This window comes from Tamandua tetradactyla, chromosome 4, assembly GCF_023851605.1.
Source record: "Tamandua tetradactyla isolate mTamTet1 chromosome 4, mTamTet1.pri, whole genome shotgun sequence".
Lineage (NCBI taxonomy): Eukaryota > Metazoa > Chordata > Mammalia > Pilosa > Myrmecophagidae > Tamandua > Tamandua tetradactyla.
The window spans coordinates 107,760,020-107,766,019 of record NC_135330.1 but is presented as its reverse complement, the minus strand read 5'-3'; the positions used below and the strand labels follow the sequence as shown (position 1 = coordinate 107,766,019).

The window sequence follows — 6,000 nt, the reverse complement described above, 5'->3', positions numbered from 1 at the left end:
TGTTATACTGAACCACCTCAGGTTGAATAATTCAGAAAACCGGATTGAAAACCTGAGGCTGAGAAGTTGACAACCTAGATCCTAAAATCTTCTCTTTTAATAGCCCAGCCAAGGAGATTTGTCTTAAAATTCTTTGTGGCATCCTGTGTTATTCCAAGATTGTGTACACAAAGATATTAATGACATGATAATTCATCTAAATAGAATTGTGCTTAATTTTAGGCAAAAAGATGTATATCCAGTTCTTTATTTCATTATCTTATTCAGTAAGTTGTTTCTGTGGTAGTAATCAATCTTTTCTAAAGAAAGAAGTTTGTTTACTATACCTCCCATATTAATTCTTTTTATCTGAAGACCATTATTACTTTACCGGAAGCTACATACTGAAGCTGAGGTTCTCAGCTTACTTTCGGTCACTTTCTTGCATCTCCAGCTACTTAGTGGACTTCCCCATTTTTATTTTCTTTTGGCTCCTCCAACTCAACTTGTCAAAAGGAAAATCAACATTTTTTTTACCTGTAAACTACGACCTTTATCTGGCCTTCCCTTTTGTCTCAATGGTCTAGTTTTCCAGGCTAAAAGACTTGATGCTTTCTTTTCCTTGACCCTTTCCCTTATAGAATCAACCAACAAATTACCTATACTTCCTTTGTGGCCTTTGACAGCAATTTTTTTTCTTCCTTTCCATTCCCATTCCCATCTGCAGGCTAGACCATGCATGGGTGAAATAGCTTCCTAGATCCATCCTGTTACTGGTTTCTCCTCTTTTAACATATCCTACTCATTTCAAGCTGATTAATCTTCTTGCACCCTACTTCACCCATGCCATTTTACTACTCAGAAGCCTTCACTGACTTCTTTCGCCCAGGTAGAATCAGGTGCAGCATCCGTGACCCTCACCTCTCTGGGCTCTGACCTATGTGTAGGACCTTATTGTCCATCACTGAAGACTTATTCATGAAATAACCATTCTTTGAGTGCCTGCTCTATGGTAGGCCTCAGGTTAGGTGCTGGGGATGCACCAGTGAACCAAACAGACTGGTCCCTTATTCCACGGGATTGATTTTGGAGCTAAGTGATTCTTTTGTTCAAGACAGAATGGCCTCTTTCACCTTGGAAACTGGCTGCTTCATCTAACCTTAATTTACCCCAAACCCATTGGTGAACAACCGAGTCTCCATATGCTAATTCTCCAATAATCATTTTGGCCAAATAATAAGTGTGCTGAGTACGTGAAAAATTTTCTTTTGAAAATTTAATTTTTGCCCTGGTATAACTGCAGTTATTTATTCTCTTGGGAATTTATCAGTTAACACTGCCAAATATCAACTTTGTCTGAGTTTCGTATTCTAGACTTTGAGCATATCTAGAATGTTCAATATTTTCTACAGAATGGTTGGGGTTTTTAAAAACACTGATTGCCATCTTAATTACTTTTGCCCCTGACTCTGTCTCTGTCCTTGCTTCTGCCTCTGCCTTTGTCTGTGACCCTGCATTGGCCTCTGGTGGAGCAAAGACTGTGACAAATTGTTCTAAACTTTGTGTAAAGTATTTGTCAGATGATTATTCATCAAATTGGCTAGTCATTGGATTAGTCGTTGGTTTTCAAAACATTAAAACATTTCTTCTGTTCCTGGTAGTAAATCAAAGGGAAATTTTTCCTCACATTTCTCAGTCCTCCCCTCTCTTTTTGAACCATAATATTTTTTAAAGTAGCTCTATTGATTTGATTTGTTTTTAGCAGTAACCTTATATCTTGTGACCATGACCAGTAATTGGTTGGTTAATCAAAGAAGCTGCTTAAAATGGGGAATCATGGAAAATGTTGCAGACACATTTTTTAAAATAGAACACTTCTCTAAAAAATGATAATGATGATGAATATGTAACTATATGATGATGTCATGAGCCATTGATTGTATACCATGTATGGAAGGTTTGTGTGTAAAGAATGTTTGTGTTTGTATGTTGTTTTACAAATAAAAATATTAAAAAAAAATAGAATACTTCAATGCACAGTCTATTAAACAACCTTTTAGTGTAGTGTCAAAACATTTTCTTTGAAAATGGGTTGGTTGATTATTCATATCATTTCTCTTATATACACCACACTCATAACGAATCACTTGTGATTTCCAGTTTCAATTTCTTTAAATAAGAGCACGATCTTAAAGACACTGGAATACAGCCTGTGTGTAGAATCCTTGTGTATTTTCTTTATTTTTCCATGTCATTAACAGTTGTCTTACTCCCAAATTAAGAACATATTTTCTCTGTGACTCATCTTTAGTGATTCTCCGAAAGAATTCAATTTACTTTTTCAAAGACACACAACTCTTTTTTGTGGTCCTATTTCATCGGCTAACATGCTATTTAATTGAATTATGGAATTATAATAGAAAAACCAGTGGCACACCTCTACCATTTGGCCCCTGGTCAGCCTACGACACAACTGGTGGTTGGATGCTCGCTGTGGAGGGTGCAGCGGTATCTGTCAGCATGTTTCCTGCACTCACAGGGAGCACTGCCTAACCAATAGCCATTTAGTGGAGGTGGGTTAGGAGTGCTTTTACTTTATTTTTCATCCTTAGAGACAAAGGTGTGTTCTTGCTTACTGTCTTCTAATGAAGTAGGAGTTGAGCTGGGATCCATCTGAAATTGGAATTGGATCTGAAAGGACAGGAAAAGGAAATATTTATACTGAGTGTATGGTGGCATTGCGGTGTCAGAGATTCAGCACCTGTGGGTCTGGGCTGGGGAAGGTGATAGGAAACAGGGTCACAGACTGCCACAGTCAGCAACGTCACCTCTGGAAAAATGAATTTCTGCTCATGACCACCTGTGCCAGGAACTCCAGCCCCCTACCAAGGGTGGCTATGCAGCATGCATTCAAGCTGCAACCAATTCTGCTTTTCACTCATTGCAGCCCACCCTCTGAGGGAAACCCCTTGGGGGCCTTTCTGCCCTCACCCTCCATGCAAGGGTCCGCTAGCGGCTTTCTGTCTGCACCTTCTCCCCTTCTTCAGTGTGTGTGTGTGGGAAGGAATTGTGCATGGAGGGGTAAGGATCAGGGCTACATGCCTCTGCAGTGCATCCACTAGAACTTCCTCAACGTTTCTGACAGTGGACGCACCCTTCCTCATTTCCAGTCCTGACGCAGGCCTTTCCCCGTCTTTATACTCCCATTTGTCATTTCCCTGGCAGTCCACTATAAGGGTTTCTAAACCTGTCATCATTTCACCCTAATGCTCCCTTCCTCTTATGTTACTTTAAGCTCTTGGACTGGTCTGTGCAATGTCTTCTTCCTCTGTTATAATCAGATGACTGACACGCTCTGCGTTAGGGTTAGTCAATCAGCAGTCTTCTAGTTCTTAGTGTTCTCCCCATTATAAGGTAGTCTTCCTAATCAGACTCCAGGCAATGGAGTAATAATTATGATATATTATTTTGTGCTGTGCTTTATGGCTTTACCGTGGTTTATCACCTCATTATTTGAGATAAACAAACAGACTGCTTGAGCGGGATGTCTTTGGGGAAAAAAATATTAACTGGGGCAAGAAAGGAGCTGTTTTCTGTTTTCTGTTCTCCCGCCTTCTTGGAGTCCTGGACTGTGTAACCTTTTGATTATTCCTTCTCTCAGCCTCACCTCATACAGGTATGGGTACATCAGGATATTAGCTTGCTGGTGCTCACTGTGATTATTTTAAAAAAAAGATACAGTTTTGGCAGAAGGAAAAAAGAAAGATCAATAAGCAATGTCAAGAAGAGCAAGCCTTAGTGTCAGTCTTGAGGACAGCTTTCAGAAAATGGTGGCTGCGATTTCCTAATCTTTGATTTTGTGTTCTAGCTGCCTAAATCTGTATTGTCGCAGATAGGTTCTTTTTTTTTTTTGGCCCAGATCAAAGAGAAGATGGATTCTGTAGCTTCGGAAGAGCATTTTCTCTATTTGCTTAACCACAGGCAGAATCAGATCTTTTGAGAAATGGAAACTGGGCTGCAGGCGTCTTTCTCCCATCAGAAGATGAAATGGAGCCCCACTCCGTCTCACCACAAACAACCCCTGTGTGATGTTAACTGGTGTTGAAATCCCATAGACTCTGTCCTCAATCTCTGAATGTGAAAATCTCTTGTAATATTATAAATTACCCTCCCTGGCTTCCTTTTTTTTTTTTAAACTATAGTGAATAATCCAGGTGTTCTCGTATTTCTGTTAAAATGTCCCTTCAGGGATCTGCAAGGAAAATGAAGTGTTGTCTTACCACCGAACACTGCGCGAATCCAGTCTCCGCTTTGATCTGACCACATCTGCAGCAATTCTCCTGGCCCACAGCTATGGTCGTATTCTTCTCTTTTGATGGTCTCCAGGGCTGGGAGCCTCTGAGGGCTTGTAGGTGGGGATGGTCCCATGAACCTCCATTTAGAAAAGCTCATGCATCTCCCCAGTTTATTGAGGCAATAAGCCTCAACAAATAAAGAGTTGGAAACACTCTCCTCTAAGGCAGGCTAAAATGAGAAAAGCTCAACAGAATTTTGCTACTCACATATTAGAAATTCTCAGTATTTGTTGAATGACGAGATGAATGGATGCTATTCCGACTCACTCTCTCTGGCTGCAACCTCTGTCTCCATTTACCTCTTCAGACCTGACTTCTCTGTCTCCATCCCTTCATTGTCACTGTCCCGTCATTGCTCTGCCTTTGCTTCTCTAGCCCAGGGGTAAAGGGGGCCCCAAGTCTAAGTATCATCATCCTAGGCTGGGGTGGGCTGATGGCAATTAGAAGACAGAAAACGAGTATTCTGCAGGATGCTTCAGAATGAGGCTGCTGTATAGCTTCTCTCAAATGCCTCAGAAAAACCTGCTTCTGCTTCTACCTGTCCTGATGCCTGGGTAGGCTGGGATGGGCTTTCAAGATCCAAGTCAGGCTCTAATGTTTTGTAAGCCACATGCCTTAAGTTAGCTTTGTTCATACCACATCTCCTAGTCTGTCAATCCCTTGGATGAATTGCACACTCTTGACCTGCAACTGGGGGATGTTTTCCTCCATCTACTCAGCTTTTTAAAAGCATGATTTGTGTCTGTTGCCATGCCATTTCTGGCCTTCATATGGCTACCACTTTCTGTTAAATCAGAAAGAAAACAGACTGTGGCTTTTCTTGGCTAAACCCCTCTGGGGCAGTGTGTACCCTGGAGATAATTTTTTCCTTTCTCCACCTTTAAGATAATTCTGAGGATTGAAGGGGAAGAAGGTATCTTACACACTTTCAGTCAAGTATATTTGTTGGGGAGGGTGTGGTAAAAATTCAAGCAGATTTAGAGTGAGTGACACTGGGTTTTCAATTCCAGGGTATAATCCACCACTTTTTTTTGCGCCTTCTCCCCACTCCCCGCCCCCTTTTTTTCTTCTGAATAGAGTCTTATCAAATGCTTGTTTAACTTAAACAAATACAATTAGACCAGATAATTTTGCCCTCCGTTCCAACCAGCAAGTATTTGCTCTGGAGTGTGCAGGAGACGAAAGTAAAGATCCTCCATCCCCTTGGTTCTCTTAGTTCCTATGTGAACTTTTCATCATACAGACTGTGATTGCAATGCTGATTGGTACCATATGTACCATTGTCTCTGAACAGAAGTTAGGTCCCACCTCTGGTCTCATCTAAAGACATAGTTATCTGTTCTAACTTTGGAGGAAAATCTGGATGTGTTGGACTTAACTGACAGCTGGATATTTCCAACACAGTGTATTCCTCTAGGGGATTTTCAAGGGGTCGCTTTTATCATACATTTTCTTAGCCTTAAGCATTGGCTTTAGAATCTAACTGCCACCTAAAGTATGACGCCATACTGGTATCGGACACCTCTTTGATGGTGGCTTTTGTGACAAGGTGATTCTCAGACTGGTGACATTTTGTATTCTTTTTTTTTTTTTTTTTTGGTCTGAAATGTTTTCTAGTGTTCTGAGGTGAGCTGGTATTTGTTACCTTCTCTACCTTTTCCATTTA

General features: G+C 40.8%; 1 long non-coding RNA gene across 1 annotated transcript in view; it reads right to left on the bottom strand.

Moving 5' to 3' along the window:
* Nucleotides 1-2,216: 2,216 nt before the first annotated feature.
* The window catches only part of LOC143679257 (uncharacterized), a 66,341-nt gene continuing 62,557 nt past the window's right edge, over nucleotides 2,217-6,000 (bottom strand). Inside the window, exon 3 of the long non-coding RNA XR_013173615.1 lies at nucleotides 2,217-2,670. This is a non-coding gene — a long non-coding RNA (uncharacterized LOC143679257). The remainder of the gene's footprint in view (nucleotides 2,671-6,000) is intronic.